Consider the following 13,454-nt stretch of genomic DNA (forward strand, 5'->3'; position numbering starts at 1 on the left):
AAAGATGACTTCTGAACAACGGAAATTTGGAGCTTCCCCACCAAGGACCACGACGATCGATGATGCAGCATTAGCTGGACCCGGGACCGTTAGGACGTCTTGAGATCAGCGGTGGTAGCTATAACTTCTCTTTCTCCTCTCTCTAAACTTAACTTTACTTTTCTCCTTTCTTTCACCCATCTCTAACTATCGCATGCCTCTTCACAGACAATACAATAAAGTTTTACTGTGTGATTATTGCTATCCCCTTTGGTGTTGGTCACCTTAATTTTGCACTTTCGAGATCGTAGCAAACGAACCATCACGAGTCCACCGAGTGGACCGTGACATTAAAGTGGCGTCACAGACAGGATCCTGAGAGACAGAGGGGTGCAGGTTTTGTGGGGTTTGTAACAGGGGAAGAACGTTTCGTTCCAGCCGCAACTGGCCCTACACCTGAAAGGGTGAGAGAAGTCCAGAAAGGAAGGAGGGCGATTCGGGATTCCCGCACACCGCACACACCTCAGTGTATTTCACCCCAAACTCGAATTGAGGGCTCTGTCTATCAGCATCAAGTGCAAGGATCTCTTAGTGCAAAAGGGGGAACTGTCCTCTTTAGATGAGGTTGACTACCAGGGGAAGTTGAAGGGACAAGCAGAGAAAGTCTGCACTTGTGAGCAACTAAGTTTTGACTCCCCAAAGTGAGATTTTAGTCCCTTTAGCCACTCGGGGAAGAGGAGGGCGACGCAGCAGTTGTTGCCTGTGTGGTGTAACTAAGTTTGACCTCCCCGAAGTGAGTTTGGCCCTTTGCAGCAAAAATGACTGAAAAGAATGGTTATCAAGACTCTCCATCAGTAAAAAATCTTGACTCGTTTTATGCACTTTTGGCAAAGTATGGAGCTCGACCCTCCCCATCTGGGGAAGTGTGGGCTCGAGACAATTGGGCGAATTTACAGAGTGTAACAGACCAAGTGATTTCTATACATAATGAGGCTGGATCACGGTCAGGCAAGGGCAAAGCGATAATCTGTGCAGTTCTTGGAGCCAGCCTGGTCGCAGCAATTGAAGACCACTATAAGCGGCGTAGCCAGGAAAAACAAATCATAGAATCCCTTGAAAATTTGGTACAACTTTTGCAGAAAACAACCTCCAACCTGGAAGAGCAGGTAGCAGAGAAAGAGAGAGTAATTAGCTTGTACAAACAGCGAGCAGAGGAAAAGGAGGAAGAGAATCGCTGTCTAAAAGATGCCTTGAAAGAAGGACTTTCAAAGTCTGCTGAATCATTGAATGAGATAGAAATGAAGATGAAAAAGATAGGTATTTGGCAAATAAGTCAGGTATACCCCCAAAAGGAACTAGAGGAAGCAAGGAGACACTTCAGGGAAAACCCCCAAGTGAGGCCTTTGATTAAAGCAGATTATGCTTATATAAATGATGAGGATAATGACCCACATATTACAACTAAAGAGATACCATACACTCCCACCGAATTGGCCAAAATGAAAAGAGAATATGGGCGCCTTCCCAAAGAAGCCGAAACAGAGTATGTGTGGCGTGTATCTTTAACTGGAGGGGACCAAATTCAGTTGAATGAAAGGGAAGCTAGTGGTTACTGGGGCCACGGTGTCTTTTTAACGGCAGGGGATAGACGTGCCCCATGGTCCCTAACCCAGCGGGCTGCCTATTGGGCCGGAGGGCTGAACCCCTTAGACAGGGGAGATCCCCTAGCAATCACAGGCACAGCTGATCAATTGCTAGAAAGTGTGCACAAAGCAGCCTGCCTGCAGATGATACATGAAAGGAAGTTAGTTCCCGGATGTGAATCCCCGATGATGTTGCCGGTGAATCCTGAAATCATGACTCCTTTGATAAGGGGACTCCCAGAATCACTCAAATCTACCGGGATTGTTCTCCAAAGGACCATAGCATCTTTAGACCCTGTAGAAAAGTTGGAGAGCTTTATTAAAGGCAAAAGAGATGAAATTGATGTTGGCACAGATTCACCTCTCAATTATAGCTCGTCTCCTTCCCACTCAAAGCATAAAAGGATGTGGACATGGGGAGATGTAGCACAGGAATTGATAGATTATAGCAGAAAATACGTTCCTATGAGAACTTTGGAGGAGAAATCTAAAGGAATCCGTCAAGTGGGAGCTAAAAATCTACCCCTATCTGTTAGTAAAACTGTAACTGCTCTCACTGACCCCGCCACTGTTGCTGACTACTCCTACTCTAAAACTGGGGGAGGAGGAAGACAGCCCCTGACTCGACAACAATGGTGGGCCTTGGGAATTAAAAAGGGAGTTCCCAGAGATGTGATGGATGGTTTACCCCTTAATAAACTGAGTAAACTGATATCAAAGTGGTATGGTCCGAAACAACACCCACAGCACTTAGGGTCAAATAGAGAAATCTCTCCTGTCATGCCCACAGCCGCCCCCCCACCCCGCGGAGAGCACGGGTGACGGGGAAAGTCAGCAGGGAAACTAGAACCTCCGTTCCTTAGCAGTGGGCGGGGGAACGGAGGATGGATTTATATCCGACAGCTCACTAAAACTAACAGAGGAGATTTATGGATTACAGCTATTGTAGGTCCTAAGCGTGCACCCGTAACCTTTTTAATTGACACCGGTGCACAGATCTCCGCCCTGACTGAGGAAGATGCACAGAGGTGTGGGGTGATTCCCTCTAAGCGAAACGTTTGTGTCCTGAATGCTTTAGGGTCAACAGAAGTTATGAAGGTTGTTCCGGTAAAGCTGATGCTGCCGGGAGAGGAAGGCACGATCACTATTGACATGGTGGTTGGGAACATTCCGACTAACCTGTTAGGAATAGATGCCCTTAAAGGAAGGGGGTGGGAGGATTCAGAAGGATTGTTGTGGACTTTCGGGACACTGCAGCTGAACATCAGGCTACTTCAAACTGCACCCCCTCTACCATTTAGCAAAGTAACTAGTGTTAAACAATATCCCCTCCCCCTGGGAGCAAAGGAAGGTATCAAACCAGTCATGCAGGAGATGCGGGAACAAGGAGTGGTGGTAAATACACATTCTCCTTTTAACTTGCCGGTATGGCCGGTGAAAAACCTAATGGGAAGTGGAGGCTCACAGTAGATTTTCGAAGACCGAATGCATCCAAAGTGACCAGACTTCTAACCCTTTGACCCGGTTTTAAGACCGAGGCCTAGTTTGTGCTTTTTTACAGGACCATGAAGGAACGAGTCATTCCAGTCCTTTTGCTGACAGTGATGACGGTGACAGGCGTGGATGGTGAAGATCTGGATGATAATGTCGTGGCAAAATGATGGACATTAATATATCGCGAGTCCTTGACCTCGCATGAGAGCAATGTAACAATTATAGTTGGAGGTTCAGATTGGATGGGGGAGGATTTAAAATAGACGTTGTAATACCTACTACCCAACCAATTGTTGTGCTTAACCCAAAATCTTTGAAATTGGACCGTATGTGATCAGAAATACGGGCCTACAACAAATGTTGCTTAACCCGGCATGGTCTCTCAAACGAATTGAATTGTCGATGCAGAACAATGTTTCAGACATTCAGCCAGCTTGCTCACCTTTCCTAAAGACTTCTTACGAGGGATGGACAACCTGGCTGCAAAGACGAACTCTTCCCATGAGAAGAACATGGAGAGACCTAACCGGTGTTTTGGCAACAGGATTGGGAGTTCTAAATAGCATCGATTCGGAAGTAATAATGAACAAGTTGGCCACTTCAATTAGTGATTTGGCTAAATTACAACAGCCTTTGCGATCTTCGTTATTGGCTTTGGGGACTAACCAGTGGCTGTTGTCAAATATATTACCAAAATGGGAAAAGGTAAATATAAGGGACCACAAATTGATTACTGACGCACTTGGGGTGGTCCAAAATAACCTCTCTTTGGCTCTCAGTTGTATCCAGGCTCAAATATGGATGCAGTCGGTAGCCGCCTCAATTATAAGAGAAGGTGAAGAAGGTATTCTCCCCACTGAAATTCGGAAAATAATTTGGGACAGTGCCACTGATTTTGAGAAGGAACTCCAATCCTGGTGGAACCTGGTTAACTTTACTTACGATCCCGTTACAAACACAGCTACAACTTTTGTGCTTACTATATATAATGCTACCATATACCCAATCTATCCCGTTATTGCATTAGGGTTGAACCACAACGGAACTATACTCTATCCTTTTGAGCATAGAGTATGGGCCCGAAAGGTGAATGAAAAAATGGCAAACTGTTAATTTGGAATCTTGCATTGTACGGGAACTACAAGGATTTGTTTGTGAAGGTAATGCAATTGAGGCACAAGATATTTGTTTAGACACTGAAAAAAAATATTTGCCATTTTGAGATTCATCCTAATGAAAACCCTGAAACAGTACTCATATATATCGGCAAAGGCTGTGTATGTTTGAGGACTGTTTGTGACTTTCTATCTGTAGACAAGGTAGTTGTAGAGACTAAAAATCATTCAAATTTCTGTGTTTGCAATTTTACTAAGATTGTCGGATGTGACTTTTCCTATTCGGCCCCGGTCACGTCTCACCAACTTTTGCAATTGTATTGGTTTTGTGTGGCAAGGTTTTGGTAGCGGGTGGGGTTACAGGGGTGGCTTCTGTAAGAAGCTGCTGGAAGCTTCCCCTGTGTTCGACAGAGCCCATACCAGCCGGCTCTAAGACAGACCCGCCGCCGGCCAAGGCTGAGCCAATCAGCGATAGTGGTAACGCCTCTGTGATAACATTTTTAAGAAGGAAAAAAAGTTGGGACGGCGGTATTCGGCAGCCGGAGAGAGGAGTGAGAACATGTAAGAGAAACAACCCTGCGGACACCAAGGTCAGTGAAGAAGGAGGGGGAGGAGATGCTCCAGGCGCCGGAGCAGAGATTCCCCTGCAGCCCGTGGTGAAGACCATGGTGAGGCAGGCTGTCCCCCTGCAGTCCATGGAGGTCCACGGTGGAGCAGATATCCACCTGCAGCCCGTGGAGGACCCCACGCCGGAGCAGGTGGGTTCCCGAAGGAGGCTGTGACCCCGTGGGAACCCCGCGCTGGAGCAGGCTCCTGGCAGGACCTGCGGATCTGTGGAGAGAGGAGCCCACGGAGCAGGTTTTCTGGCAGGACTTGTGACCCCGTGGGGGGCTCACGCTGGAGCAGTCTGTGCCTGAAGGACTGCACACCGTGGAAAGGACCCATGCTGGAGCAGTTCGTGAAGAACTGCAGCCCGTGGGAAGGACCCACGTTGGAGAAGTTCGTGGAGGACTGTCTCCCGTGGGTGGGACCCCACGCTGGAGCAGGGGAAGAGTGTGATGAGTCCTCCCCCTGAGGAGGATGAAGCGGCAGAAAATAACGTGTGATGAACTGACCGTAAACCCCATCCCCGTCCCCCTGTGCCGCTGGGGGGGGGTGGTAGAGAATCCGGGAGTGAAGTTGTGCCCGGGAAGAAGGGAGGGGTGGAGGGAAGGTGTTCTGAGATTTGGTTTTATTTCTCATTACCCTACTCCGGTTGATTTGTAATAAATCAAGTTAATTTTTCCCCAAACTGAGTCTGTTTTGCCCGTGACGGTAATTGGTGAGTGATCTCTCCTATCCTTATCTCGACCCACAAGCTCTTTGTTATATTTTCTCTCCCCTGTCCAGTTGAGAAGGAGGGGGAGTGATAGAACAGCTCTGGTGGGCACCTGGCATCCAGCCAGGGTTAACCCATCACAGCAATTTAACTACATGTTGATTCATGAATTGCTACCTATACCCATTGGAATGAATCTCACTTTGGTAAAACAGTTATTACAACACAAGGATTTGGTTGCGATTTTGGAAAAAATTAGGGAAAACGGACAGAAAAACCTTAATAACTGCTCATCACAATGTGAAAGAAATACACCGAGTTTTAGAAAGAGTGCAAAAGGATGCAGAACATAGATGGTGGGACACACTTTTCGTATGGTCGCCTACTACTACAGGCATCCTGAACAAGTTGTGTCACCCCATCGTGATTCTCTTGATATTGGTTTTGATCAGTTTGGCTTTGTCAGCAGTATTGTATGTCACAGCCTGGAGAATGGTGAATCGGTTAACACGTTTGATGTCTGTATTGAACACATACAATATGCTTGATGTCCCACCCAATGTGGATATCCCCAAATCAATTGATGTTTTGGAACCTCATTAATTCAAACAGCTTTGATTGTAATTGATATCATTGTAGTTGTCTTTCTATCTTCTCTCTCTCTCTCTCTTCTTTTCCTTTTCTTCTTCCTCTTCTTTATCATGCTACCACCAAACAGTCCTGACGTCCTGATGACCATGTTGAGCCACGGGGTGGTGTAGGAGTCAGTCAGAAAATCAGCATTGTCTCAACATCGTCATCAGGAACATGAACAGTACGGACAGAAAATCAGCATTGTCTCAACATCGTCATCAGGAACATGAACAGTACGTTATCTGACAACGGCCTGTTTGGAGTGCAGTGGCCGATCCCAAGAACAGAACGCGTGGTACAAGGCTCTGTTAAAGATAACCGCACAGCTGCAGTGTCCCGAAAGTCCACAACAATCCTTCTGAATCCTCCCACCCCCTTCCTTTAAGGGCATCTATTCCTAACAGGTTAGTCGGAATGTTCCCAACCACCATGTCAATAGTGATCGTGCCTTCCTCTCCTGGCAGCATCAGCTTTACCGGAACAACCTTCATAACTTCTGTTGACCCTAAAGCACTCAGGACACAAACGTTTCGCTTAGAGGGAATCACCCCACACCTCACTGTACAAAAAGGATGGATTGCAATTGTTACCATAACATCCATGAAGAAATAATGAACGTTAGACAAACTTTGCTTCATTATAATACCAAAACACACCTCCTGGTCAAAGGCTACACGCCTCCAAGACTTACCACGCCTCGGACACTGACCCTGTGCCTGCGTAATAGCCTCGCTCGAGAAGGGCCGAGACTCCTGAGGCAGAGGTGGAGCAAGGTGTGTTACTAAGCATAAAAGATGACTTCTGAACAACGGAAATTTGGAGCTTCCCCACCAAGGACCACGACGATCGACGACGCGGCATTAGCTGGACCCGGGACTGTTAGGACGTCTTGAGATCAGCAGTGGTAGCTATAACTTCTCTTTCTCCTCTCTCTAAAATTAACTTTACTCTTTTCTCCTTTCTTTCACCCATCTCTAACTATCGCGTGCCTCTTCACAGGCAATACAATAAAGTTTTACTGTGTGATTATTGCTATCCCCTTTGGTGTTGGTCACCTTAATTTTGCACTTTCGAGATCGCAGCAAACGAACCATCACGAGTCCACCGAGTGGACCGTGACACTCACTACGGGAAAGATGTTGAGGTGCTGGAGCGTGTCCGGAGAAGGGCAACCGAGGCGGTGAGGGGTCTGGAGAACAAGGAGAAGGGTCTAGAGAACTTCCGAGGAGCGGCTGAGGGAACCGGGGTGGTTTAGTCTGGAGAAGAGGAGGCTGAGGGGAGACCTCATCGCTCTCTACAACGACCTGAAAGGAGGGTGTAGCGAGGTGGGTGCTGGTCTCTACTCTCAAGTAACTAGGGATAGGAGGAGAGGAAACGGCCTCCAGTTGCGCCAGGGGAGGTTTAGTTTGGATATTAGAAAAAATTTCTTTACTGAAAGGGTTGTCAGGCATTGGACCAGGCTGCCCAGGGAAGTGGTGGAGTCACCATCCCTGGAGGTGTTCAAAAAGCGCGTAGACAAAGCACTTCAAGACGTGGTTTAGCCGCGCATTGTTGCCGGTTGGGCTCGATGATCTTGAAGTTCTTTTCCAGCCGAAATGATTCTATGATTCTACGAAATGCGAAGATGCTAAAAAGCCACATACAAACGTTTTTTGGAGCTCGAGGGTGAGAGAGCAGCTGGGTGGGGGCCTGGCAGCCAGCCAAGGTCAACCCAGCGCCGTCGTCGAAGGTGTTTCTTTGGTAGCGCCGGTTCAGAGATAAAAATTCATTGGAAATGAACCCGCAAGAGACCACGTGCTTTGCTACACGACCCTCTCAGACACAGTCCTGTACCTGGGAAGAGTGGAAAAGAAATCCAAGGTCAACCCGGGTGCGAAGAGGCATCCTTACAGCCCCAGGCAGCTTTTTGTTCATCTGGCTGGTGCGGCTCGGGGACGAGGTGGGAGCTCCGGCAGCGGATGAACAGCCCTTGGCCAGCAGCACGTGGGGAAGCCCAGTGGCTCCCAGCTGCTGGCTACCTGAGGTGGCCGGGCTGTGGCCGCAGCGCGTCCCCGTGCATCCCCGTGTCACAAAGGGGCAGCGATGCGGCACAACGCCCGGCGTTTGTGACCTCACCTGGCCAGGGCTTGGCATCCTGAAGAGCAAGCCAGAGGCAGCCAGCTGGGCTGAGCTGGCCTTCGGGATAGCTCAGCTCTTTCTTCTGCTCTTTGCGTGCCTACTTTTTTTTCCCAACCATTTATCGTTTTCTGCCCGCTTCTCCTCAACTGCCATCCTTGTGCAAAGGTAATTATGATTTGACTTTCAGGACAGATCTAGAGTAGGTAGAAATGGGAAAAATGGTAGAAATACTTTTATGGTTTAAAAGTATAGGCTGGTCTATACCTTCCGAGCTGTAGGTTGAGCTATTGCACCTTGATGGGCTGGCCAGAGATGGGCTATGGGCAGCGTTCCTGTTTGCTAATTCTTATTTCTTTAGGATAAAAAAAATCTTTTCTTTCTTTTTTCTTCTAGGATAGGTAAGTAGGGGGGTGGTAGTGTAGTCTGAGGTGTTGGGCTCAGCCTAGAATGGCAAGAAGCCCAGCCCGACTGATGCGGTAGGAAAGGAGACAGAAAAGGAGCACGGCAAAGGCAGACGTTAAAGTAGCGGCCGAAAGCCGGTCGCTCCTGCGTACAAGGTGGGAAAGTGCGGGCTGGAGAGCCCGAGGACTGCTGCTAATGCTAGCCAGAGGGAAGCAGCACCTTCAGAGAAGGTGACACGCAAAGCAGTCTTTCAAAAAGGCCTTGGTGATTGCCGTCGGTTGGAGTCCTGCGACCAGGGACATCAGAACGCAGCTCTGCAGCAGTTACAAGTACCACCGAAACACTTCTGATGGCGGATCCTGTTCTGTGGGGGTTTTTTTAATCATTTTGTTGAGCTACGATTATTTCTTTGTGATCAGGTGACGGGATTTGCGCTCATCTTGCCTTTCTGGAGCGTGTCCTGACATCCTTTGTCATCCCAAGCATCGCCCTCTGTTCCTGCGAGGAGCGATGGCTGCGATGGGGAACGACTCCTGTGAGTAACAGCTTCAGCGGCAGGCTTGGGTTTTGCGAATCCCCAAACAACGGAGGTGGCTGGTGCTCCATCCCTGAACGTTGAGGTCCTGACGACCGAGAGGGAATTCTGGGGCGTTTCCCGATAGCACCCAGACTTACCCGGGTGTTTTCAATGAGACACAGGGAGACGCGTTTTGTCACTGCTCTGCCACTATGTACGATCTTTGAAAGAAGACATTGCTCGTAGAAAGATCTGACATTAGTAGGGTTACCTTCTGGGCTAGGGACTTGCTTGTTTTCCTGAAATTACAGTCAGGAAAAGGGAAGACTTGATACTGCAGTTCACGACTGTAGAGCGAAAGGAAGGTAGCCCAAGGCACAGAAGTCAGAGGGTGGGTTTGTTGGACTTTATGGAAAGTAAGCAGGGGAACACGTTGTTTTCCAAAACACTGTCTTGAGCAGAAAAATTTCAGTGGCAGTGTTAGGCTTCCCCTGATGCTTCCGGGTTGGATGTTTAAGCTGGTTGTACGGGGTCCTCCTGTAGACAACTCAACTTTTTTACTGGGTTGTACTGGGTCCTCCCTTAGAGAACTCAACTTTTTTACATGTGCTTCCGTGCAACAATATTGTCTCATCTCTTTTCAAATGTCGTCGCCCTGCAGTCGTTGCTGAGGGAATGGCTCCGCCACAAAGGATCCTCTTTCCCCCGGAGAAGATTTACATGGACTGGCAGCAACGATGCAGAGCTGGAGCGGGACTCCACAACTCGGGCAACATGTGTTTCCTCAACTCCGTCCTGCAGTGCCTGACATACACCCCACCTCTGGCCAACTACCTGCTCTCTCGTGAGCACAGCCAGTCGTGTGAGTACTTTTAGGAACAGCTCCTTGTAAATCTGTCGGGCACTTCCCAAGGATTCCAAGAATCTGGAACTTAAGAGAAAAGCAGCCCTTCTTTGCCAATTCCCCGAGTTGGTCTTCTCTGAACACTCAAGCCTAGAAGGCACTTGTCGTATCTAGCTGTGTTCGTCTTCAGAAGGGCACCCCTTTCTAGCCCGAGGTCTCGGTCCCTATTCCTGCAGGTTAAACCCTCTTTGCTTATTGCACAGAAATATTCTGTCAGTTTAACATCCCTCTGAAGAAAGTTTTCTCTGCGTTAAAATGTCCTGGGCTCGTTGGGATGCTGTCACCTTGGGAGGAGCGGAGACCGTTCTTAGAACTTCAAAATCCCCACTGGGTTTCCCATTGCTGTGGATGTTTTGCTCACCTAAGGCTCTTGCTTCCCTCCCTTCCTCTTCAGGCCGCCAGCCAGGCTTCTGCATGATGTGCAGAATGGAAAAGCACGTTAACAGCGTCCTGCGCTTCTCAGGCGGTGCCATCTATCCTTCGGCTGTCGTCAGCATTCTCACACGTGAGTCATTTCGGGTGCTTTGACAAGTTTTCTTCTGTTCTTGTAGGAGAAAGCTACTAACTTCTTCTTTTTTAGTAATAGGAAAACATTTCCAGCTTGGCAGGCAGGAAGATGCCCATGAATTCTTACGTTATGCTATTGATGCCATGCAGAGAGCTTGTCTGGGTGGAATCAGCAAGTAAGCACAAGCAAATTCCCTTTGCAATGTTCCCGAGCCCTTTGGACTCCTTGGTGCAGTGCCATCAAGGAAAAACTACGCCCAGGGCTTTCACACAAAGCAAAACTCCGGGAGGAGATAACTCTCTGCCTTACCATTTATTTCCAGCTTGGACATCCCTTCCGAATCGACTACCATCGTCCACCAAATATTTGGGGGCTTTCTGAGATCCAGAGGTACTTTTCCACAACCATTGCTCTCCCTGGAATTGTCTGTGTCCTTCTGTCGGCCTGTGATGAACAGCCGATGGTGTGACTGGCGTAGTAGGTATGAAGGACGTAAAGCGCCACAGTCAGTCGACTTCCCCATCGCTGAGCATTTTGAATTTCCTTCCAGTCACGTGCTCGAGCTGCAAAGTGGTTTCTGATTCCTACGAGGCCTTTCTGGATATTCCTTTGGATATCAAAGTAAGAGAGTTTAATTGTGCTTCAAGATGTCGCAAGGCCCCTGTAGCTTTCCAGAATCAACACAGTTGCTTTAAAAACGCATACCGTGAACACAAGAGAGCCTGGTGGTGGGTGGGAAGTGGAGTGGAAGGATCCCTCTGCGTCCTTCTTCTTTTTGCCCTCCCTCAACACCCGTCTGACGGGTGGTATTATTTTCATTATTGATGACCCCGCGCGCCATCGGTAGCTGAACTGAGCAGTGGCACAGAGACGTAGCTCTTGATAGCCCCGGGAATTGAGGGAATTGAGGGAAATGTTCGGCATCGTACCCTCTTTCTGCCTCCTTGTGGGCGCTGCTTGAGGGTTCACCTGGGTCTTCTTGTCAACTCCTGATAAGTGTTTGGGCGAGGGCGTTTCCCGGAGATCAGTTCTCTCCTTTCTCACTCCTCCAGGCAGCCTCAACTGTCACCGCAGCGCTGACGGACTTCGTGAAACCCGAGCAGCTAGATGGTGAAAACTGCTTTAAATGCAGCCAGTAAGATGATTATTAACACCATATTAATACTAGATCCTGCGTGAAGGTGCTGCACATACTCTAGCATAAGCCATCTTTTCACATAACATAATATATTAACATAATAATTCACATAGGTTAGATGCACGATAATGAGGCACCGATATTTTAATATGGCTCTGTGCATCTGAACAGCCTTAAAACAGCGTAGGGGGGTGTGAGACATGAAAGGATGTCTGGCCTTCTTGGGGCAAGATAGGGCGTATACGAAGGTTGCATTTCAGCACTTGGCTCTGTGCTTGGTTTCAAGGTGTAACAAGACGGTTGCCGCCTCCAAGAGGTTTACAATCCATCGCGCACCCAAGGTTCTCACCGTGTGTCTGAAACGGTTTGAAGATTTCAGCGGCGGGAAGATCAACAAGGTGCGTATGCAACTGGAGCGCAACGTTCCCTTCCTGGAGCGGGATATTTCCCAAAGCAGTACGCTCTTTCACAAGCCGTTCACGTTGAGTTTTTCGCGTTCCCTTCCGGGGAGAGGAGAGTTGCCGCGGGAAGACAAGCACGTACTCTGCTCCGGGAGAGCTGCTTTGGCCGAGAACAGTGTCCTGCCACCCAAACCATTACCTGTTGCTTTAGGGAAAACCCAAGTGTTCATGAGCCCCAAAGATGTATTTATACACCTCTGGTCTTGGAAGGCTATTTCGTGTAGTATTTCAGGATCATTTCCGAGCACTCTCGGTCTCTCCGTAGGTTGTGAAGTACTCCAACTGCTTGGATCTTCGCCCATACATGTCTCAGACAGACGGAGAACCGCTCTTCTACTCCTTATACGCTGTCCTGGTGCACAGCGGTAACAGGTGTCATTCAGGGCACTATTTCTGCTACACAAAGGTAAAGAGCAACTTCCTTCCACGCACGAGAAAAAGGCGTGCTGAGGAAGACAGACTTTCACGGCAGTGATACCGGCAGCCAAGGATTTGGGGGAGAAGGTCTCCTTAGAGGCTGGGTTGGGTTTGTTTTGGCGTGCTCTTGGTTCTGTAGTTTTCTGCCTGCATTTTTGTGGAGAAACCGTGCGGTTCATCTCCAGATATCGTTGCCTTTTTTTTTACAGGCCAGCAACGGGCTGTGGTACGAGATGGACGATTCATCTGTGGATCTTTGTGACAGCAACACGGTTCTCCAGCAGCAAGCCTATTTGCTGTTCTATGTCAGGTAATAACAGAAGAGTACTTAAAGGGAAAGATGGGAAGGGACTTTTTATGAGGGAGTGTAGTGGTAGGACTAGGGGGAACGGTTTTAAACTGAAAGAGGGCAGGTTTAGGTCAGCTGTTAGGAAGAAATTCTTTACGGTGAGGGTGGTGAGACACTGGAAGAGGTTGCCCAGAGCAGTTGTGGATGCCCCTTCCCCGAAAGTGTCCAAGGCCAGGTTGGATGGGGCTTTGAACAACCTCACCCCGTGGCAGGGGAGATGGAACAAGATGATCCTTAAGGTCCCTGCCGACCCCAACCATTTTAGGATTCTATGAAATGGAGGCCGTAGGGAGGATAAAGATGAGGTCTTGCTCCAATAAGGGCAGACCCCAACCAAATTTCAAATTTGTAGGTTTGGATACCTCTTCTCTCTGTCATAGAAACTGCTCCAAGAAAATGGCTGGACCCCAGGGAAAGCTGCAAGAACAGCCCTAAACAGAAATCACTTTTTTTTTTTT

This window comes from Harpia harpyja, unplaced genomic scaffold (genome assembly GCF_026419915.1).
Source record: "Harpia harpyja isolate bHarHar1 unplaced genomic scaffold, bHarHar1 primary haplotype scaffold_46, whole genome shotgun sequence".
NCBI lineage: Eukaryota > Metazoa > Chordata > Aves > Accipitriformes > Accipitridae > Harpia > Harpia harpyja.